This window comes from Phalangium opilio, unplaced genomic scaffold (assembly GCF_054372755.1).
Source record: "Phalangium opilio isolate 3A_F unplaced genomic scaffold, DU_Popi_V2 ptg000038l_1, whole genome shotgun sequence".
Classification (NCBI taxonomy): domain Eukaryota; kingdom Metazoa; phylum Arthropoda; class Arachnida; order Opiliones; family Phalangiidae; genus Phalangium; species Phalangium opilio.
In genome coordinates, this window is record NW_028324161.1 from 5651025 (window position 1) to 5675024 (window position 24000).

Here is a 24000-nt window from a genome sequence, read left to right on the forward strand (position 1 = left end):
TTCTGAAAAACTAAAAATAATAGTTGCTTGAGATATGCATATATGCAAACAGTAGGGTAAAACTACAAACGAGTTGATTTTGTAAAATTACTAAAATATTCAGCATTCATATCGCTCAGAGCGAGGGTTCCGTGGCTTAGTGGTTAAAGCGCCTGTCTCGTAAACAGGAGATCATAAGTTCGATTCTCGTCGGAGCCTCGTTGTTATGATACGTGAACAAGTTTTCGTAACTATTTATTTTAGAAAAACTAAAAATAATAGTTGCTTGAGATGTGCATATATGCAAACAATAGGGTAAAACTACAAACGAGTTGATTTTGTAAAATTACTAAAATATTCATCATTCATATCGCTCAAAGCAAGGGCTCCGTGGCTTAGTGGTTAAAGCGCCTGTCTCGTAAACAGGAGATCATGAGTTCGATTCTCGTTTGAGCCTCGTTGTTATGATACTTGAATTAGTTTTCGTAGCTATTAATTTTTGAAAAACTAAAAATAATAGTTGCTTGAGATGTGCATATATGCAAACAATAGGGTAAAACTACAAACGAGTTGATTTTGTAAAATTACTGAAATATTCAGCATTAATCTCTCTTCACAACCAGGGCTCCGTGGCTTAGTGGTTAAAGCGCCTGTATAGTAAACAGGTGATCATGAGTTCGATTCTCGTTTGAGCCTCGTTGTTATGATACGTGAACAAGTTTTCGTAACTATTTATTTTAGAAAAACTAAAAATAATAGTTGCTTGAGATGTGCATATATGCAAACAATAGGGTAAAACTTCAAACGAGTTGATTTTGTAAAATTACTGAAATATTCAGGATTAATTTCACTACGTAACATGGGCTCCGTGGCTTAGTGGTTAAAGCGCCTGTCTAGTAAACAGGAGATCATGAGTTCGATTCTCGTCGGAGCCTCGTTGTTATGATACTTGAACTAGTTTTCGTAGCTATTAAATTTTGAAAATCTAGAAATAATAGTTGCTTGAGATGTGCATATATGCAAAAAATAGGGTAAAACTACAAACGAGTTGATTTTGTAAAATTACTAAAATATTCAGCTTTCATGTCACTCAAAGCAAGGGCTTCGTGGCTTAGTGGTTAAACCGCCTGTCTCGTAAACAGGGGATCATGAGTTCGATTCTCGTCGGAGCCTCGTTGTTATGATACTTGAACTAGTTTTCGTAGCTATTAAATTTTGAAAATCTAGAAATAATGGTTGCTTGAGATGTGCATAAATGCAAACAATAGGGTAAAACCACAAACGAGTTGATTTTGTAAAATTACTAAAATATTCAGCATTAATCTCTCTTCACAACCAGGGCTCCGTGGCTTAGTGGTTAAAGCGCCTGTATAGTAAACAGGAGATCATGAGTTCGATTCTCGTTTGAGCCTCGTTGTTATGATACGTGAACAAGTTTTCGTAACTATTTATTTTAGAAAAACTAAAAATAATTAATAAAAACTGTCATTGTAGACAAAGACTGGAAAGTGTAAAAGATAAGGTTTGAAAATGAACTGCCTGAAGTAACAGATATTAAAATTTTCACTTTTGAAGACATCATTATAAAACATCAATTATTTTAAAAAATTCTTATCTTACTTTTTTTCACCAAAATTTCATTTTCCCAAAATATTTTTCAGCAATATTTACCAAGTATTTTGTCCTCAATAGTAGTTGTCACCTAGAAGGGTTAAAGGGATACTAGCTTGGTACTGGTTTTACTTTCAACTAACATTTGATTCTAGGAGATTCAAATGCTTCGATATCTGAAAAGATTTCTCTTGAAGAGTTTAAATTTTTATATTTTAAAATTGAAAATATTGCGAAGCGGAAAATAATATAGGCCTTTTCTTTGTGATTTAGTTATTAGTGTCGAAAAGATCTGTAGATTAATCGTGATCTTTGAGAGCAACACAGCACGTTAATATTTAATACTTTGAAAGCTTTACAATTTAAGAATACGTTTTGTAAAGTTTTAATACGGTTTATATTTTGTGAGCTCTCAACGATTTTCTCACGTTATAGGGTCAATTTTCTACCTAATTTTAAATTTTTGATAAAAAATAAAATGTAAAGCCGTAGTATTTTTAAAATAACGCGCATGTTCCTTTTTAAAATACTTTCCCGAAGTAATTTTGGTGAAAAAAAGTAAGATAAGAATTTTTTAAAATAATTGATGTTTTATAATGATGTCTTCAAAAGTGAAAATTTTAATATCTGTTACTTCAGGCAGTTCATTTTCAAACCTTATCTTTTACACTTTCCAGTCTTTGTCTACAATGACAGTTTTTATTAATTATAATTGGTTTTAAATTAATATTATACGCTTAAAACATACCTGAATGTTCATATTTCGGTTGAGGGCGGTAATAATCTTCTTTAAAATGAAGGGAGCAGACAACCATGGACTTGGTGTGTGGTTTACCCATTTTTAAAGCTATTCTAGAGGGCCGGTAGGCCCTTCTAGATAAGATCCCACACCCTCCCGTAATGTTAAATGAAAATTCACAGATTTTCGCCGATTTTCCCATAGGAATAACATGGGGTTTTTGGTGCTCCTGTACATCGAATCATTTAAAAACTAAAGCTAAGTTACGTTTTGGAATACTTTCAAATTAACAAGAAACTATTCAAGGTGTGCCTTTTTCAAGTTTCATCAAAATTAATTAAGTCTAAGTATGTTAATTTAATTAAAAATGTAAGTACCTCAAAAGATTATTCTACAGCAGACGACGCTAATTGTTCATTACTCTACAGTAGACGACGCTAATTTGCCATTTCACCGCCTTGAAACTTTAACTTGATATTTTTCAAAAAATATAACACTATATTTATTAAAAATTTCTCTGGCGGGTCTTTTTTCGTTTAATTATGTGTCTCGGTTGAAATTCTATACTTAAGATACCTTTTTAATTTATATTTTAGATGTTAGTTTCGACCAAGGCTTAAGTTGGTTAAAGTTGCCTTACTTAGGCCATGGATTTATAATAGAAGCTTACGCTTCATGGATATTTCACTGTAGCCTTCAGTAAGGCATTTTGATTTTAAACACATTTATGTCATAAAAATTCGCGCTGATGACGTAGAAATTGAGGCAAACTTTTTTCTTTCGGCGCGCGTGCGCGCGCGCTTTTCTAAAAATAATTTCGCGCGCGCTTTTCAAAAAATAATTTCGCGCGCGCTTTTCTAAAAATATTTTCGCGCGCTATTAAAAATTAGAACACGATCATGTGAAAAACTTCAACCCCCCTCTGAATTTGCCTCAAATTCTACGTCACAAACGCGCGTGCCAGGCTGGTACTATTTTAGACGAGGAATAAATGTTGTGCGCGTTTTAAGGTGAGTGAAAAATCAAGGAAGCGTAAGCTTCTATTATAAATCCATGCTTAGGTAGACTATTGAGTGAGTCTATGCAATGGGTGATTGTAAAAGCTTGAAGGATAGATGGATCAGTGTTGGAAATAAGGATTTTTCTAAAACTGGACCTGTGGCCTAGGTATTTTAATTACAATAACTGGCCACGGTGCCACTCACTGTAAACGTACAAGGGCAGTGAACGCAATGTCATGGATAATTGCAATCGTAAAGTGTACTGTAAAAGATACGGCTTTGATAGTTTAAAAATCGTGGCAGGGTGTTGGATTTGAGGTTGACTATAAAGCTCGGGTTCTAAAACGAATTGTGAGCCATATCTTATAAGAATTAGTAGAAGTGTAGAACCATTTTTAACCTCGTCCTTAAAGTGAAAAATTTCGCATTTCAGGCAAGAAATTGTTTTATAATAGATTAATACAAATGCAGTCTGAAGGAACAGATATTATATAAAAAAAGGACTTGGTTTGCCCAAGCCTAAAAAACAAAACAATAAGAGTTTATTCCAGTTGACTGAAGCGCGGATATTTTATTTTCATTATAATTTTAAAGAGAATCCGTATTTTACTACTCTTTAGAATTTAATTCAATCTCCTGATTTTACTGGTAATGGATTTATTTCCTATAAATTAATTGATATAAAAAATTACTTATCTCAGATTTTTCAACAACAATTCCATTTTCGTAAAATTTTATCATGAAAAATCTGAGATAAGTAATTTTTATTTCAATTAATTTATAGGAAATAAATCCATTACCAGTAAAATCAGGAGATTGAATTAAATTCTAAAGAGTAGTAAAATATGTTGAATTAAATTCTAAAGAGTAGTAAAATATGTTGTAAATTAGAGATAATACCGGTTGTTTTTTATCTATATAAAGATTATATTTTCTATACTTGTGTTTTTTATGCATCGCGGTCATTCTTGTAATCTTTATTTTTTATCGCGATGCCTTAACTATATAACCGGATAACATTCCGATAACGTTTGTCAGTTCTCAGTTCTCAAAGTCAGTTCCCAGTTATCTGTTCTCAGATATCATTTCAGTGTATTGTTCCCGGATATTAATATTAATGTTTTAATTAAATTAATAAAGAGTTTATCACCAGTTAAACCCAGAGTCGTTCTTGCGTCAAACAACAACAGGTTATGGGCCCAGCACGCTTCCACTGCGCAGAGGTTTAGAAGTCATAAGAAGTTTAACGCCGGGAAGATTATCCTTTAAGGTGCGGAGTCAGACGAAGAATGGCCGGAAATCACCTGGGACGAATCGAGACGTTAACTAAAGATAATTATGATACCTGGAAAATGCAAGTGGAAGCCCTGCTTCAAAAGAACGATCTCTGGGAGTACGTAGATGGAACTTCAACGAGGCCAACTCCGGTGCTGGGAACGGAAGGAAACGCCCAGGCGGTCGCTACCTGGGACAGTAATGATCGGAAGGCAAGAGCGGACCTAATCTTGTCGATCAGTCCGTCGGAGTTGAAGCAAGTAAAGAATTGCGCGACCTCACGGGAACTATGGCAGAAGCTCGAATCCATCTACCAGTCCAGTGGACCTGCCCGGAAAGCCACGCTGCTGAAGAAACTGACCCTCAAGAAAATGAAGGAGGGAGAAGATGTCCGGGATCACGTCCGAGAATTCTTCGACGCAGTAGACAAGTTGGCTGACATGGGAGTAGCTGTAAACGACGACCTACTGGCCATTATGTTGTTATACAGTCTACCAGAATCGTACGAGAACTTCCGGTGCGCAATAGAGTCCAGGGATACGTTACCTGATCCAGAAGGCTTAAAAATAAAGATCCTGGAGGAATCGGACGCCAAGCAATCTAGGGAAGACGAACCCGTGCAGAATGCGATGATGGGCAGTAGGGGTAGAAGAAGAGGTTCACGTGGACGAGGAAGCACGACCTTCAAGTACAAGTGTCATGGATGCAGGAAACCCGGCCACAAGGAAGCCGATTGCCCCGACAGAAACCATGGTTCAGGCATAAGAACCAGAAAGAAAGAAAACGCCCATCATGTACTGGCAGAAAATTTGGCCGAGGAAGAATTCGCATTGCACCTGAAGGCTGATCACGATTCATGGTGCCTGGACAGCGGAGCCACCTCACATATGAGTTCCAACAGAGATCGCTTCAACGTTTACGAAGAGACCACGAAATCTTTAAACCTGGCCACCGCAGAGTCAACGAAGATACGAGGTGTTGGCGAAGTAAAAGTACCCGCAACGAATGGCAGCGACAATCGAATTCTTCGCCTGGAACGAGCCCTTCATGTCCCGGATTTAAGAACAAATCTTCTATCCATTGCCAAGATGACAGACAAAGGACATGAGGTCACATTCAAGAAGTCGCAGGCCTGGATTAAAACGGCAACCGGAGAAGTGATTGCAGTTGCTGACAGAGTTGGAGACCTTTATTTCCTGAGAAAGGCTGAAGAATCGGTCCGTGCAGTGCAAGCGGAAATAAAGCCTAGAAGCAACCTGGAGAACTGGCATTTCCTACTCGGTCACTTAAACGAGAGAAGTTTAAAGGAAATGGCCCGGAAGAATTTGGCTACGGGACTCAACATTGAAAAAGATGGGAGCCTGGGAATCTGCCAAATCTGTATCAAAGGAAAGCAATCGAAGGAGCCGTTCCCGAAACCTGAAGATAGCCGCACCTCGCATGTCCTGGAAATAGTACACTCTGACGTATGCGGCCCGATGAGAGTAACGTCGATGAGTGGAGCCAAGTACATCGTCGTTTTCACTGATGATTATTCCCGGTGGAGTGAAGTCAGGTTTTTAAAACACAAGAGCGAAGTGTTGAAAGCCTTTAAAGAATTCAAGCAACGAGCTGAAGTGGAAACCGGGAGAAAAATCACGACCTTGCAGTCCGACAACGGAACCGAATACTGCAACAATGAATTCGACAGATTCCTGAAAGACTCTGGGATAAAAAGAAGGCTTACCGTACCATACACCCCGGAACAGAATGGCATTGCCGAAAGAAAGAACAGAACACTCCTAGATATGGCCCGATGTATGATGATACAAGCGCAACTTCCACCATCATTCTGGGCAGAAGCGATGGCCACGGCTAACTACATTCGAAACCGTTGTCCTTCCCGGAGCATAAATGGAGAAGTACCATTTACCAGATGGACCGGAAAGAAGCCATCCCTGCAACATTTGAAGATTTTCGGCGACAAAGCTTTGCTGTTGGACGAAAATAAAAGGAAGGGGAAGTTTGCAGCCAGGAGCAAAGAATGCGTTTTCATCGGCTATTCTCAAGTCTCGAAGGCCTATCGACTATGGGTTCCGTCCGAGAAGCAAATCTACCGAAGTCGCCATGTCAAGTTCCTGGGAGAATTCAATAAACAAGGCGGATATGATGATTTCGTCACTCCAGAAGTAAACCTGAAATACGGAGGCAAAGCTAAAGGCGAAATCGAAATCCCGGCCACTACACACGCTGTAAAACCGCCAGGCAGAGAAGAATTCAAAGAAGTCAAAAAGGAGTTCAAAGATGAAACCCCGGAAGAACCTAATGCCCAGGAAAACGACGACGTCTTTGAAGAACCGTCAGAAACCCTCGTTCTGAAGAAAGGTCCCGGAAGACCGAAGAAAATAAGAACTGGAGTACCCGGACGACCGAAAAAATCGTTCAACATGATTCCGAGCGTCTCAGAAGAGTCTACTGAAAAGGCTACTGACGAGCAAGAAACCCTGTCTGATGAGTCAGCAAACCTAGCCATCTTGTCAGAACCTTTGTCCATGAAGCAAGCCCTGGCTTCCCCGTACGCAAACGATTGGCGGAAAGCAGTAACGGAAGAGTTCGTTTCGCTTATCAAGTGCAAAACCTGGGACATCGTTGAATGTCCGGAAAACCAGAAGGTCCTTGGAAATCGTTTAGTCTTCCGAACGAAGTACTTACCCAGCGGAGAAGTAGAGAAAAGGAAAGCCAGGCTCGTAGCGAAAGGTTTTGCCCAGAGACCAGGGATCGACTACCAAGAGACGTTCGCACCCGTCATTAGATCCAGCTCAATAAGACTGCTTATGGCCCTTGCTGTGGAAATCGGTTTGGAAGTCCACCAAATGGATGTCGTCACGGCCTATCTTAATGGCGAACTCGAGGAGGAAATATATATGGTCGTCCCGGAAGGATTAACAGAATCCCTCGAAGAAATCGTCAAGTCAACCCGGTTCGACAAGTCAATCATTGCCAGAGCAAAGAAATGGACCAGCGACCTGGAAGAAGAGGGACATAAAGTCTGTCGTATCAAGAAATCCCTCTACGGCTTAAAACAATCGGGCCACCAATGGTACAAGAAGTTACATCAAAGACTTTCGGAAATCGGAATGACACCATTGAAGAGCGACCCCTGCTTATACGTTTTAAGAGTCGCGGAAGATATTATGATCATTGGAGTCTATGTCGACGATCTGATCCTTGCAAGCAACAACCCGGATTGGATGACTGAAGTAAAGATTGAACTTGGGAGAAAATTCGATATGAAGGACCTGGGGCCAATCCATCACTGTCTCGGAATGGAATTTCACCAAGATTTAAAACAAAATACCATCCGGATTTCCCAAGCGAAATATGCAGAAACGGTCCTGAAACGTTTCAACATGCAAGACTCCAAAGCAATAGCGACTCCAATGGATGCCAACAACAAGTTGCAAAATCCGGAACACCCAGTAGCAGAAGACATCAGTCGTATTCCGTATCAATCTCTGGTCGGCTCTCTCATGTACCTGGTAGTATCATCACGACCGGATATGGCGTATTCAGTCAGCGCATTGAGCCAGTTCAACACAAGTTATGACGAAACTCATTGGATTGCCGGGAAAAGAGTTCTGAGATACCTGAAGGGAACTCTTCATCATGGGTTGCTTTATCGGAAGACCGGATTGCCAATCCAGGGTTTCGTTGACGCAGACTATGGAGGTTGCCCGAAAGATAGAAAGTCATATACTGGATATGTCTTCAAACTAGCCGGCGCTGCAGTATCCTGGGAAGCAAGGAAACAGCGAACCGTTGCCTTATCCAGTACAGAAGCAGAATATATGGCGATGTCCGACGCAAACAAGGAAGCCATATATCTCAAAGGACTTCTCAACGAACTTGGAGTGTCAGTTCAGGCGATCGAGCTGTACAACGACAACCAGGGTGCCCAGAAACTCGTTCAGAATCCTGTTTTCCATGCCAGAACGAAGCACATTGATATCCGGCACCACTTCATTCGAGACACCTACGACCAGGGACATATAGCCTTGCGGTATCTACCAACAGAGGAAATGCCAGCTGACATCTGTACAAAGAGCCTGTTCCGTCCGAAGCACCTCTTCTGCGTCAAAGCCCTTGGACTGGAAATAATTAAATGACCACCCCCTGGATAGAAGATTGAAACCACCGATATTAAGAGGGACTGTTGTAAATTAGAGATAATACCGGTTGTTTTTTATCTATATCCAGATTATATTTTCTATACTTGTGTTTTTTATGCATCGCGGTCATTCTTGTAATCTTTATTTTTTATCGCGATGCCTTAACTATATAACCGGATAACATTCCGATAACGTTTGTCAGTTCTCAGTTCTCAGTTCTCAAAGTCAGTTCCCAGTTATCTGTTCTCAGATATCAGTTCAGTGTATTGTTCCCGGATATTAATATTAATGTTTTAATTAAATCAATAAAGAGTTTATCACCAGTTAAACCCAGAGTCGTTCTTGCGTCAAACAACAACAAAATACGGATTGTCTTTAAAATTATAATGAAAAATAAAATATCCGCGCTTCAGTAAACTGGAATAAACTCTTATTGTTTTGTTTTTTAGGCTTGGGCAAACCAAGTCCTTTTTTATATAATATGTTTATAAGTGGCCATAATGTTTTTCAGTAACGGGTTTTTCAACATTAGGCTGCCGTTACATTTAAGTCTCACCTGGCTTTTCCATGGTGTCAGTGACGTTATGTTTCGAGAGAGAGAGAGAGGGGGGGGGAATATATTTTTTGGTTTTTCATTGTATCAATTTTTTAAAACTAGGTGATTACGGGCCCCTCTGATATCCGGGCCCCTCTGATATCCGGGCCTTAGGCAATTGCCTAACTTGCCTAGTGGTTAATCCGGCCCTGCGTTCAATGAATTCGATAAGCCCGACTTTTGGGGAACATTCCAACTTTCGAAGGAACCGAATAAAATATACGGAAGGAGGTATGTTTTTTGACCTTATCTTCTGTCCCAGAGTGGAATATAGACCGAGTGGGGAAATGTAAAGCTCCGCCCATTGACATGCTTGAAATTACATTCAACAGCAGCACGTAGATGGCGGGAAAATCTACTCTTTGTCGCGAAATTTAAAGGCTTCGTTTTTAGAACATTGGTGTTACTACAGACATTTTTAGTCAAAATTTTAGTAAAAACTTAAAAAGGTGAATATTCCTGTTATTATATAGATTTTGAAATCTATTTTCCCCCATGTTACACATTGTTTATTACGAAACAATAAAGGTGAATGTTTATTACGTTTAACATTATTAAATTTATCATCGTGGGAATACGGGTTGTACTTTGGATTTAAATGTATTATTTCTTATTCTTAAATAACTATGAGTTGTAATTTTGTAAATGCGCATTACCGAGTTGTAGAAACCCAGAATTGGATATTTTTAGCCACATCGTAGTATACGATGAGGCTCTTAGTTTGACACGAGCCGTAGTTGTGGCCGGGTTTGTCGCATTCGTTATCGTTAGATTTTAGCTTAAAAGGAACTCGATAGTACCTCAACCCACCCATAGGGGTAACTGAGCTCGGTTATAGAGATTTTAGTTTAATTAAATTTTTTCTTGGTAAGTTGGTCTCATCCTGGATTCGAACCCGGGTCGCTCGCGCTGCAGTAAGACACTTTACCACCGTACAATGAGGGCTTGCTAGAAATATCGAGTTTTCTTCCTTTAATTTATCTCTAAAAGGTCGGGAATGAGTGAGGGCCCTATTTATTTGAGGGGTCGGATACTTCTGAATTTGTGTCTTTTGGTCTTTACATTTCTTTTATGTATGTGCTAATTAAGTAGATAACGATATGGCTACTATTATGGCCCAGCCCTTGGGCCATCTTGTTTTATTTTACTTCCCAAATAATCCCAAAGTTAAGAAACAATGGTTTAAATTTATCGGTAGACCGAGCAATGATGCCTTAAAAGGAAAGTACCGGCACTTGCGTCTTGTTTCATCAATGAAATAATAATATAGTTATTATTGTTTGAAGGTACTGTCCTAGAGAAATAAAATAATGATCACCGATAGGATAGATGGATCAGTGTTGGAAATAAGTATTTTTTTTAAAACTGGACCTGTGGCCTAGGTATTTTAATTAAAATAACTGGCCACGGTGCCACTCACTGTAAACGTACAAGGGCAGTGAACGCAATGTCATGGATAATTGTAATCGTAGAGTGGACTGTAAAAGATACGGATTTGATAGTTTAAAAATCGTGGCAGGATGTTGGTTTTGAAGTTGACTATTAAGCTCGGGTTCTAAAACGAATTGTGAGCCGTATCTTATAAGAATTAGTAGAAGTGTAGAACCATTTTTGACCTCGTCCTAGAAGTGAAAAATTTCGCATTTCAGGCAAAAAATTGTTTTATAATAGATTAATACAAATGAAGACTGAAGGAACAGATATTATATAAAAAAGGACTTGGTTTGCCCAAGCCTAAAAAACAAAACGATAAGAGCTTTTTCCAGTTGACTGAAGCGCGGATATTTTATTTTTCTATATAATTTTAAAGACAATCCGTATTTTACTACTCTTTAGAATTTAATTCCATCTCCTGATTTTACTGCTAATGGATTTATTTCCTATAAATTAATTGAAATAAAAAATTACTTATCTCAGATTTTTCAACAATTCCATTTTCGTAAAATTTTATCATGAAAAATCTGAGATAAGTAATTTTTTATTTCAATTAATTTATAGGAAATAAATCCATTACCAGTAAAATCAGGAGATTGAATTAAATTCTAAAGAGTAGTAAAATACGGATTGTCTTTAAAATTATACAGAAAAATAAAATATCCGCGCTTCAGTCAACTGGAAAAAACTCTTATCGTTTTGTTTTTTAGGCTTGGGCAAACCAAGTCCTTTTTTATATAATATCCCATTGTTTCGACAATTTAACGTCGCGTGGAAATTGGTGAAAGCGGACACCACTCATTGTGGCATTATTTCTACACCCATACACGCTGCAGTATTTAACCATTGTTTAATTACGTTAAAATAAACAGCAAAACTGACAAAAACTAGCCAAATTATCGTTGAGCCGATAGTTGAGTTGTTGATTTAATTTTATAATTATCTTTGAGCAATTCAATTTAATTAACTTTAATTAAACCATGAGTATGTTGACTGCGTTTGTCATTAATGGTATCGCCGGAATTAAGTTACATTTAAACACCTGATTAAACTATCTAATCATCAATCATCTTAGTAAATCAACCTCCCTAACTTTTAAGCAGACGAGTCTTAAAAAACGATATCATGGGTGAAATTAGAAAACTCTCTCTCCTTATCGCGCCATCCGTCGGGGAGAACTTTAATTTCTTTTTTGATTAATATGATAATATTAATTGTAATGTTTATGTTCCCAAGTAGAAATCTAATCTTGCCTAGGATTAAAAAGATATATATTAATTATAAATTGCAAAAAAAATTGCAAGGAACACAGCCCTAAGGCAGTCTGGCGCGCGTGCGAAGTCTGTCTGTCTCTCCTCCTCTAGCGCGATACAATATATATTCGACAGCATCCAGTAGAGCGCGTCGGGGAGGTGGGGGGGGGGGGGTTCATATCTAAAGCCAGACAGCTCTCTCTCGTCTCGTGGCGGGCGTCGGGGAGGTGGGGGGGTCCTTATCGTTGTACCTCTCTCTTCTCTTCACTATAATTTATCTCGCTCTATAGTACAAGCAAGCGTGGCTTCGTGGTAACGCGCGCGGCCGGGCGTCTTCACTGACGTCTCGTATGGAGTGGGACATAGCAGGTTCGAGGCCCGGCACCGACAGAAAAATAATTTCAATTGAAATTAAATACGTTACGACACCTATGAGGTGTAACGTGAATTACGGATGAATTTCGAGTCGAAAATTCGCGGGAAGTTTGAAATTCAAAAAGTTTATTTATGAAGAATCTTATTATGCGGTTACACCAAATCCAGCCAGCCGACCAGCCGTCCAGCCAACTGAGGTCGGAACAATACTTTCGAGCTCTAAAGAGCGCAAAAGTAAAAATCAAACTCGTAAATCTCAATATTTTCAGATATGAAAGTATTTGAACCTTCTTAAAGACCATGCCAGTCTCTCCTCCCTGGTAAAACGTAGTATCAAGCTAGTATCCTTTAAAAAACTCTTGAAGAAGCCTTTTTCTAGAGCTAATATTGGGAGGAAAATACTAGGGTAAATAATGTTAAAAAATTTTTCCGCATATGAAATTTTGGTAAAAAAACTAAGATAAGAATTTTTTCAAATAATTGATGTTTTATAATCATGTGTTCAAAAGTGAAAATTTAATATCTGTTACTTCAGGCATTTAATTTTCTACTCTTATCTCTTACTTTTTCCCGTCTTTGTCTACAAAGACAGTTTTTATTAATATCTGTTACTTCAGTCTTAATATTAATTAAAATAGTTTAGAAACCTTAGGAGAGAAAACGTTTGAGGGCGTTGCACTTACATTAGTTAAAGCTTTTGAACTGACCAATTATCTATTACAGAACTTCAAACCTCACTGCTTGACTTGACAATCAACGTCCAGTCAAACTAAAATTTCTTTCCCGTCATTTTCACATTCAAATCACAGAGCAAGCGGTAGTTATACCGCAAAAAGATTAAGTAGACCTGAGCATTCCATAGATCTGAGCACCATCAGATGACAAAGAATTGTGCACCAACGCAAGTCATATGCTTATCGGCAGTCTAGCTTAATTACCCGCCATCGGTAATCTAGCTTAATTACCCGCAATCGGTAATCTAGCTTAATTACCCGCCACGGTAATCTAACTTAATTACCCGCCAACGGTAATCTAATTTAATTACCCGCCAACGGTAATCTAGCTTAATTAGGCGCCAACGGTAATCTAGCTTAATTACCCGCCAACGGTAATCTAGCTTAATTATCCGCCATCGGTAATCTAGCTTAATTACCAGCCACCGGTAATCTAGCTTAATTACCTGTAAGCGTTAATCTAGCTTAATTACCTGTAAGCGTTAATCTAGCTTAATTACCTGTAATCGTTAATCTAGCTTAATTACCTGTAATCGGTAATCTAGCTTAATTACCCGCAATCGGTAATCTAGCTTAATTACCCGCCAACGGTAATCTAGCTTAATTACACGCCAACGGTAATCTAGCTTAATTAGGCGCCAACGGTAATCAAGCTTAATTACCCGCCACCGGTAATCAAGCTTAATTACCCGCCACCGGTAATCTAGCTTAATTACCCGCCACCGGTAATCTAGCATAATTGCCCGCCATCGGTAATCTGGCTTAATTACCCGCAATCGGTAATCTAGCAAAATTACCCGCCACCGGTAATCTTGCATAATTGCCCGCCATCGGTAATCTAGCTTAATTACCCGCAATCGGTAATCTAGCAAAATTACCCGCCATCGGTAATCTAGCTTAATTTCCCGCTATCGGTAATCTAGCCTAATTACCCGCCATCGGTAATCTAGCTTAATTACCCGCCGTCGGCAATCTAGCTTAATTACCCGCCGTCGGTAATCTAGCTTAATTACCCGCCATCGGTAATCTAGCTTAATTACCCGCCATCGGTAATCTAGCTTAATTACCCGCCATCGGTAATCTAGCTTAATTACCCGCCATCGGTAATCTAGCTTAATTACCCGCCATCGGTAATCTAGCTTAATTACCCGCCGTCGGCAATCTAGCTTAATTACCCGCCGTCGGTAATCTAGCTTAATTACCCGCCATCGGTAATCTAGCTTAATTACCCGCCATCGGTAATCTAGCTTAATTACCCGTCATCGGTAATCTAGCTTAATTACCCGCCATCGGTAATCTAGCTTAATTACCCGCCATCGGTAATCTAGCTTAATTACCCGCCATCGGTAATCTAGCTTAATTACCCGCCGTCGGCAATCTAGCTTAATTACCCGCCGTCGGTAATCTAGCTTAATTACCCGCCATCGGTAATCTAGCTTAATTACCCGCCATCGGTAATCTAGCTTAATTACCCGTCATCGGTAATCTAGCTTAATTACCCGCCGTCGGTAATCTAGCTTAATTACCCGCCATCGGTAATCTAGCTTAATTACCCGCCATCGGTAATCTAGCTTAATTACCCGTCATCGGTAATCTAGCTTAATTACCCGTCATCGGTAATCTAGCTTAATTACCCGCCATCGGTAATCTAGCTTAATTACCCGCCATCGGTAATCTAGCTTAATTACCCGGCACAGGTAATCTAGCTTAATTACCGCTACCGGTAATCTAGCTTAATTACCCGCCATCGGTAATTTAGCTTAATTACCCGCCATCGGTAATTTAGCTTAATTACCCGCCATCGGTAATTTAGCTTAATTACCCGCCATCGGCAATCTAGCTTAATTACCCGCCATCGGCAATCTAGCTTAATTACCCGCCGTCGGTAATCTAGCTTAATTACCCGCCATCGGTAATCTAGCTTAATTACCCGCCATCGGTAATCTAGCTTAATTACCCGCCATCGGTAATCTAGCTTAATTACCCGCCATCGGTAATCTAGCTTAATTACCCGCCATCGGTAATCTAGCTTAATTACCCGCCATCGGTAATCTAGCTTAATTACCCGCCGTCGGCAATCTAGCTTAATTACCCGCCGTCGGCAATCTAGCTTAATTACCCGCCGTCGGTAATCTAGCTTAATTACCCGCCATCGGTAATCTAGTTTAATTACCCGCCATCGGTAATCTAGCTTAATTACCCGCCATCGGTAATCTAGCTTAATTATCCGCCATCGGTAATCTAGCTTAATTACCCGCCATCGGCAATCTAACTTAATTACCGCCACCGGTAATCTAGCTTAATTACCCGCCACCGGTAATCTAGCTTAATTACCCGCCAACGGTAATCTAGCTTAATTAGGCGCCAACGGTAATCTAGCTTAATTAGGCGCCAACGGTAATCTAGCTTAATTAGGCGCCAACGGTAATCTAGCTTAATTAGGCGCCAACGGTAATCTAGTTTAATTAGGCGCAGTGGCGTAACTACAGGGGTGCAGAGCCCGCAACTGCGGGCGGGCCCAAGGCTTTTGGGGGCCCTTTCCAAATTTTGCTTATAGACTGATTGTCCCATATTTTTTAAAGTGTCCTATAATTCTCCAAATAAATAAAGTCCTATATTTTTGAGATTTCAAAGTAATTTTTTATAATCCCAGCTGTATGACGTTTTAAACGCAGAATTAGTGATATCTCATTTGGTCATATCAAAAAATCGCGTCGCTCGCTTCGCTCGCTCAGGAACTTTTTATTTTCAATTCACACATAATTCAATTTCTGAGATTTTTTTAGGTATTTATAAGATATGATAACAAATACTTTACATTCTGAGCTGCACTCCAAATAACAACATAATTTTGCATCAGACCTTGCATTTAAATATATAATCCCACTGATTAAACTGAATTATTGCACATATGTTTAATTGTAAAGAATAGTTTTGAAAATCTGTTTTCTCTGAAAACTTCTCTTCCTACCCGACCTTTTTAAACAACTTGATTTGGTCATTTGGTCTCTTTTTTACTTACCCGGGCACAAATAGACACTCCGTACTATATAATCTCGGAAGTTTATTTGACTTGAATCCTGAGCAAACTTCACGAAAGAAACAACCGGGCTAAATAAAGTAGAGAATAGACCATTTCGACGTAATTAATAGGCAAAACTCCGCCTTCCATCTATTCTTCCTTCTCGCTTTTTGGTACCGGCTCTGTAGTCCTTTTGTACCGTGAGAGTGCGCAGGGACAGATACTGAGGATTGTCTACCCTTTTTTACATCGAAAAGGTCTATAAGCCTCTTCGTTGCAACTAGGAGGGAAAGACACGGGGGGGGGGAGCTTAGTCTTCCATCTCGCTTTTCATTGCATGCGAGAGACAGCTATGGGTCAACGTCTCGTTGCCTACCCCCTTTCACATCGAAGAGTTACTTCACCAGTGCAACAACTGAAGCACCTTACGGGAATTCTGTTAATGCTAATTGGTATATCGAATTAATAAAAAAATATAACGTAAGTACAGGTTCCAAAAATGCGGCACATGTGCTATAAAAATGTTTTAGAAGAAACGAGATTGTGTTGGAAACGACTAAGTTAATTTTGTGGTTTAAAGAGTTAGAGGTGGATGAGGGGGGCCATCTTCCAGCCCTTAAATGTAACAGAGAATAAAAGTACTGATAATATTAATAAAGTTAACCAAAGTAGTTATTTTTATCCCGAGAAACTCGCATAATTCCAACCATAACTCTAAAGGCTCGTTTTCATAGAAGCTAGAAAATTCGAAAACGCTCACGCTTCACGAGCTTGAATACGCGCGGTAATGTATTTTTTTCGAACGTTTCCGCTTTCGCTCGGAATTTTCACGCAACTCGCGCCTATGAAAACGAGCTCTAATGCCTAAAAATAGACTAGTGTCAGGGAATAATGAGAAACATTATGGGCTGAACAGTATGATCACTCCAACTGTCGCGCATTCTCGCATATTACCTAAATGTGCTAGAAAACACGGGTACGGCACATACGAAACTAACATGTCCTCTCCACCTCAAAGCACACCTAGCTAATACGAAAACCTTCATTTTCGTGATTCGTTTCCTGTTTTACACGCACTTTAAGCCAGGCTAATGGGAGTATGTAGAGCCTAACACATTCCCCCCCTAGGTTTTAAACAATCCTTCCTTCGGATCTAACAGCAGCGCAGCAAACCACGCAGCAGTAATGAACAATATTTGTTTTACGAAATTTTTATTTATGTTTTATTGTTTGGGTATTGTATAAAGTAATAATATAGCGAATTCGTTTCTCAATATAAATAAATTTATTTCAAAGCTCGGTTCCAGGCTGTCCACTTTTCTTTTCTTCTAGCCTTTTCGCCCTTGCTCTTAAAGAAAAAGGTTTACTTAACGGAACAGCTTTTTTCTAAATAAAATATATCATGTCTTATTTCAAAATAATTTGCAGAATGGAGAGAGAAGAAAGATTTTAGAAGAACTAAAGAGTGATGGAAGACTTGAAAATATTGTGAGACACATGCATGCCCAATATTTAGTTTTGATTGAAAAGTATAAATCAGTTCAAGGCGGATATTCAGCCTTTCAATATGCATACAGTGAATTTTTTTATGAGTACAAAATTAATTACCCGCCATCGGTAATCTAGCTTAATTAACCGCCATCGGTAATCTAGCTTAATTACCCGCCATCGGTAATCTAGCTCAATTACCCGCCATCGGTAATCTAGCTCAATTACCCGCCATCGGTAATCTAGCTTAATTACCCGCCATCGGTAATCTAGCTTAATTACCCGGCACAGGTAATCTAGCTTAATTACCCGGCACAGGTAATCTAGCTTAATTACCGCCACCGGTAATCTAGCTTAATTACCCGCCACCGGTAATCTAGCTTAATTACCCGCCATCGGTAATCTAGCTTAATTACCCGCCATCGGTAATCTAGCTTAATTACCTGCCATCGGTAATCTAGATTAACTACCCGCCATCGGTAATCTAGCTTAATTACCCGCCATCGGTAATTTAGCTTAATTAGGCGCCATCGGTAATTTAGCTTAATTAGGCGCCATCGGTAATCTAGCCCTATTGCCCGCCAACGGTAATCTAGCTTAATTAGGCGCCAACGGTAATCTAGCTTAATTAGGCGCCAACAGTAATCTAGCTTAATTAGGCGCCAACGGTAATCTAGCTTAATTAGGTGCCAACGGTAATCTAGCTTAATTACCCGCCACCGGTAATCTAGCTTAATTACCCGCCACCGGTAATCTAGCTTAATTACCTGTAAGCGTTAATCTAGCTTAATGACCTGTAAGCGTTAATCTAGCTTAAGTAATCGTTAAAGCAGTCTTATCTCACTATCGATAGGCCATTTCAACCAAAAGGCATTAAGAAAAAACAATCGGATTATTATGACGCAACTATACGTAAAAAAAGGGCAATATTGGTCGCGTTGATATTTACCAATAAAACAGCGTATCCATGCTAAAATATCGCAGATTGGGGTAGTTTTTAAAATTTAAAATTAAACATACTTAAAATTAATTGTTCTCAAAAACCTTAAAAATGGTCCTAGAAAAAGGTTTAAATTTTGATATAAAACCGTTCCCAAACGTAACAAACGAATATTTCATTTCAAAAGGGTGGCCACAAAATGGCCAAATTTGAAAAAAACTCCATGTTATTTCTATGGGAAAATTTAACTTTTTCACCAAAAGGGCTGAATCATTTTATGCAAATGAAAACCACCCTTAGCAACTTTATTTTTTATAAAATAAACTAATGAGTGGATTTTTTTGAAATTTTAACCACATAATGAGGGCCCGAATTGTAGTTCTGTGGAATTTTTTCAAAGCAGTTAATACGATACAAAAAAGTTATAACCAATCAAAAAACCATCCTTATACATTAAAGTCGGTATGAAGTCTAATCTAAGAGAGCTATCGCTCTCCTAGAATAATAATTTGAACCTTCAGTAATAAATTTAGGAGCTGAAAGTGAGCGCCGCACTTGGACCACTGACAATGTAAATGCTCTAAAATGAGTTTAAATGTATATTCAGCTGATAGGTAAGCTAAATTATATTTGGTTTTCGAACACAGTTACGTGAATGGTAAAATAAGGGTATAAGCCTTGGATGTGTTGGGGTTTTTTTTTTTACTCTTTGTCCGTGAGTGTCAAGGGGCATATTGCCTTAGAGCCATGTAATCTCGTTAATTTAAGTGGTGTTGAGGTATTCTAATAGTTTATGCTTGAAAATCGCCACTGAACTAGCGGACACAACACCCTCAGGTAAGTTATTCCAGGGAATGATTACCGTACGGAAAAATGAGTATTTCGCAGCATCACATCGAGAGTGGGGAAGGTGTAATTTAAAGCTAGGCCCACGGGTTTTAATAGTTGACGCTGTATATGAAAAATACCTTTCATCCGGGCATCGTAGTATTTTAAATATTATAAGCAAGTCTAGGTAAAGACGACGGTCCTTGAGAGATTGCCAGTTTAGTCTGTCATGAACGAAATAATGAACAATCCAGGGCTTAACAGCCATACCTTTGCATGTACTAACCGAAACATCCACTAGTTGTAACTTGTCTAATCCGTATTCTGTAACTCCAAATCCCTTTTCATTTGGTTCAAACCTTATCCAAACATTTGGCAAGCCAAATGGCCGGCCAAATCGTCATTTGGATAGCTCTTTTCCCCATTTTCACCCCGTTTGTGGCCGCCATTTTTTTTAAGGGGAAAAAATTTGAGAGTGGGTTCTTTTTCGTGGTCATTTTCATATTTTTTGAGAATTTGCTTATGGATGGATTTTAAATATAATATAAAGTAGGTTTCAAGCTTTAATATAAGCCTAACATCATAATTTTCCACCTTTTTATTGTCCCACAATCTATTTCTAAACTTGGCCCTTTTTTTAAGGCGGTGAAATTGCGCTAAGCCTTGGCTTTCCGTTAATTTTTGCCATTTAAATGTTTGCCTCTTGAGTCTCGTTGCCCGTTACTTCGCCTTCTCTTATCGTCGTATTTTTAAAGTTTAGACTTTGAAAGTAGTGCTTTGTGTTTCTTAAATTTAACTTAATTGTATAAGATTTCAATATTATAATTGCGTTAAACGTCGGTATTTACGAATTCAAGTGACGCGCCTTGCATTTGAATTTCGTTCCCTCGAAACCACCCCCTTTAAGGGGCCGGACTCCGAAGGCTTTTTCTTTATCGTCTGTCAGCCCCCAAAACAGCTGTAGTGAATGTTATTTACTAAAAAAATGTATGCGGTCAGTGTGTTGTTTTTGCATTTTAATGCTTCTAATCGTGGTTCGCGTCGAGGTTTACGAATCCAACGTGTGTTGCTAAATGAAAATCAAGGGTGGATACTATATGATCTATGCTTTAAAAGGAATTTGACGGCGAAAGTCAAGCAAAACGGTATTAGGCCTTGCCAAAAGTTGACAGCTATAGCAAGCCTTCCTCCGATAATCACTATCACGTGTCAATGATGTAAGAAATTGACCCTCGGATATCCTGTGACTAGGAGATGGTTATAAAGTTACTAAGTCTCGATTTTGGAGGTAGATACTGTCTAGTGACACTTAAAGTAACGATTTAATCTTATAAACAGACTACCATCATAAGCCCATATCGTAAATTAACCGATGTTGATATCAAAGCTTAATATTTTTTTTTAACTCCATGAATCTTAAATATCAACATCAAAAATTATCTACTGAAAGAGATAACTACTTATATTCCATTCAAATTTCTCGCAACATATCAAATTAACGAGTAGAAATGTGCAAATGAAGTTCAAACCGATTAATTGAGCAAATTGCTATATTGGTCACCATTACCGATCACAGATAGATTTGCGTCCTTCAGTAGTGTTTATTATGCTTGTAAAATGGTAAGCGAAATCTGTGATTAAAGTTTAAAATAGACATGAGCAAAAAGGGCTTTATTCATATCAACTCGATTACCGAATATCTAAATTTGACCAAAATTAACAAAATATTCTCTTCATGATTAAAAATCTTGTTTGAAGCAGCAAGCCATCTAATCCTTATTTACCTTCTTTTGAAAAAAAAGTAGGTTGATACCTCTTTCAGTAGATGATTGATTGATATTTCAGTTTCATTGAGTTTAAAAAAAATTGATTCCACCATTGGTTAATTTACAATATTGACCAATCGACAATCACAAATTTTAATAACTAAATTACAAAAACCGGTTCAAAACTTTATTAGTTTTGAAACAATTAAATTCTAATATTAAACATATGTACTAGTTAATTCCTCGTTGGTAATTAATTTATTGCCTTAGTGAAATTAACGCTGAATTTTATATACACAAAATAAATAATAACTTAGCTTCTAAAATTCAAATGTAAAAATGTGTGCATTATTTCCCAATTAATAAAAGATATCCACCTATTTTTCATTCAAATCAGGGATAGATAGACTTTTTTAAGACGGAATTCCCAACGGTTAATATTTACTTCAGTCCGACTCATAGACGAGTACATAGCCCCTTCCTTCAACACGTAACCAAAAAATTAAATTTTCTTATTGGCTCACTAAAACTACGTATTGGTGACGTTGCTGACAAGGAGGGCCAATAATACGTAATTCCTGTTTACATCTGTCGCTATGACTACGACCCCTCTTGCGTTGTACCAGAGCCCACTCGATCCGCGCTCCCGGACGCTGCGCTGCTCGCGCTATATAGCGCGAGCAGCTTACGTCGTGATGCGCGTGATCGAGTGGGCTATGGTTGTACAGAAAAGCATCTTTACAGGGGTTCAAAATGAAGCTGTCTAAAAGCAAGGGTACGGAAATTATTCGGGAATTGTTTTAATAGCAATTAAGAGGTAGGGAATTTATTGCCGGTGTTTTGGATTTGGAGTACATCTGTAAAGGTGAAAAGTGTTCGCTAATTCTTTCTAAAGCCAATCATGTCTACTATCCTCATAATTTTGTAAGCGAATTTGATGAAGTTAACCAAGGCTTAGTGAATGGCCAGGAGTTTTGTGAGCTTAGTGTTTGGTTAAAACCTGTTCGTGTTGTAATATCTATGAAGGCTTTTAAAGCATCACTACAACTTCATCAAAGAGAAATAAATCGTATTTCAAAATGTGTTTTGGTTTCAAGCCCTATGTCTTGTGTTACTTCCATTTTTAAACAATGTTCTTTCAAAAATTACAATCGGAGCCCAATCCATTCCAACTTGGCAGACGACGTTTATTTGACCCGGATATACATACAACGCCATAATGAAAATAAGACCCGCCTCTTCTTTCATACCCCCCGTCACGGGTAAGGGGGTCGTGGACTAGGACGCGCACCCGAATAACCCTGTTACCCATTCCGTCTTAAAAAAGTCTATCTATCCCTGTTCAAATTAATTTCCCACTTAATATTAATTAGGCCTAATAAGCTTAAACTATCAAATTAAGAGGTTTCTTAATTTTACAATATTATTACAATCTAACATGCAAAAACCCAAGGCTTAAAAACATTTTACTTTTATATTAAACGCTGCAAAAGAATTGACCAATAAACAGTAAGTAAAATTACGTAATGAAAGAGGAAGTGACGTACATTTGGTTTGGATAAAGGTTTGGCGGGAGATCCAAATGTCGATTTGGATTTGGGTTAGAGAATACGGTTTTAAGCGCCCTATCCAAATGGAGCCGATCCAAACGTTTAGATTTGGATCATCGTCCAAATGATTTAGATTTTTAGAGAATAGGCTCCCTGATCACGATTGACATTCATAGAAATGAGAAATTATCACCATCAATACGTTACTGAAAGACCTAAAATGTCATGTAGCACCATCTAACGCGCATTTTAAACGAGTATCGGTTTAGTATCGTATTAAACCGGGAAGCCCTCACATGAGCCTTTTCCGTATGAGCGTAGTTCCCTAAATAGCGGTTTCCCGAAATGGCAGTTTACCCGTTATAGCAATTACCGATACCGTGGTTCTCCTTAACGCGGCGTACCGTTACAGCAGTTCTCTAAAGAGAAGCAAAACAGATATGCGAAAAACGATAGTTCTTTTTATGGTGTAATCTGGGTTAGATGAACTCAAATAGAACTAGGTCAGATATGGATAATTTGGTTGGGTTAAAGTTGATTATTTTCAGCTAAGTATTATTTGGTCAGGTCAGGTTAGGATAGGCTGTGTAGGGCTGCTTTCGGTTAGGTTTTGTTTCGTTTAGTTAGACTTAGGCTAGTAATATTTGGAAATAGTGTAACAATGTTACGCCTTTTTCAAGATATTGTTGTTTATCTTTATTGACTTCCCAAATGATAATATGCCTTTTCCAAAAAATTACTGTTCACAATTATCGACTTCCGAAATGAGATAAGCTTTCTCGAATTATTTCTCTATCCTGGTATGAGATTTGTCAACTGATGCAGCCTGAAGAATATTATAATATTTAAGTGTACTTAAAAAAATTCAAAAACACTATCCGTTAGTAGGTCACATTATTGATTAAATGATCACAGAAAAAGGTAGTTTTTGAAACCAACGAATATAGCTGTATTGTTAAGAAATGCTCGAAACTCAACACAAACACTGCTATGTCCCAAAATAGCAGCCGCTTTTTCTAAAACAGCAGTTTTGAACAACGGCGCTGGTTTTTTGGAATCGTGGTTGCTATTTCGAGAACTGCTCTACCGGGAACTGCTCATACGAGGTACACTACTATCGGGAAACTCCGAGTATCGGTGCCGATACCGATATGGTATCGGTACCGCTTCATCCATAATTTTTACAATATTCTAGAATATGGAAAATGGGTTAACACACTCGTGGTAAAAGTTTTTCACTAGCATAAAAAGCTATCTAGCTT

At 38.5% G+C, this 24000-nt stretch overlaps 2 long non-coding RNA genes and 4 other non-coding genes across 6 annotated transcripts in view; 5 read left to right on the forward strand and 1 right to left on the reverse strand.

Annotated features, from left to right (window-relative positions):
- Window positions 1–2432, reverse strand: part of LOC149682799 (uncharacterized) — a 34325-nt gene extending 31893 nt beyond the window's left edge. Inside the window, exon 1 of the long non-coding RNA XR_016365528.1 lies at window positions 2339–2432. This is a non-coding gene — a long non-coding RNA (uncharacterized LOC149682799). The remainder of the gene's footprint in view (window positions 1–2338) is intronic.
- LOC149682794 (uncharacterized) overlaps window positions 1–24000 on the forward strand; it is a 524355-nt gene that overhangs the window by 294718 nt on the left and 205637 nt on the right. The gene's annotated exons all lie outside the window — the stretch shown is intronic.
- On the forward strand, window positions 126–198 carry TRNAT-CGU (transfer RNA threonine (anticodon CGU)). The gene has a single exon. It is a non-coding gene; the product is annotated as a tRNA-Thr (tRNA).
- Window positions 364–436, forward strand: TRNAT-CGU (transfer RNA threonine (anticodon CGU)). Its single transcript has one exon. It is a non-coding gene; the product is annotated as a tRNA-Thr (tRNA).
- TRNAT-AGU (transfer RNA threonine (anticodon AGU)) lies at window positions 842–914 on the forward strand. The gene has a single exon. It is a non-coding gene; the product is annotated as a tRNA-Thr (tRNA).
- Window positions 1080–1152, forward strand: TRNAT-CGU (transfer RNA threonine (anticodon CGU)). The gene has a single exon. It is a non-coding gene; the product is annotated as a tRNA-Thr (tRNA).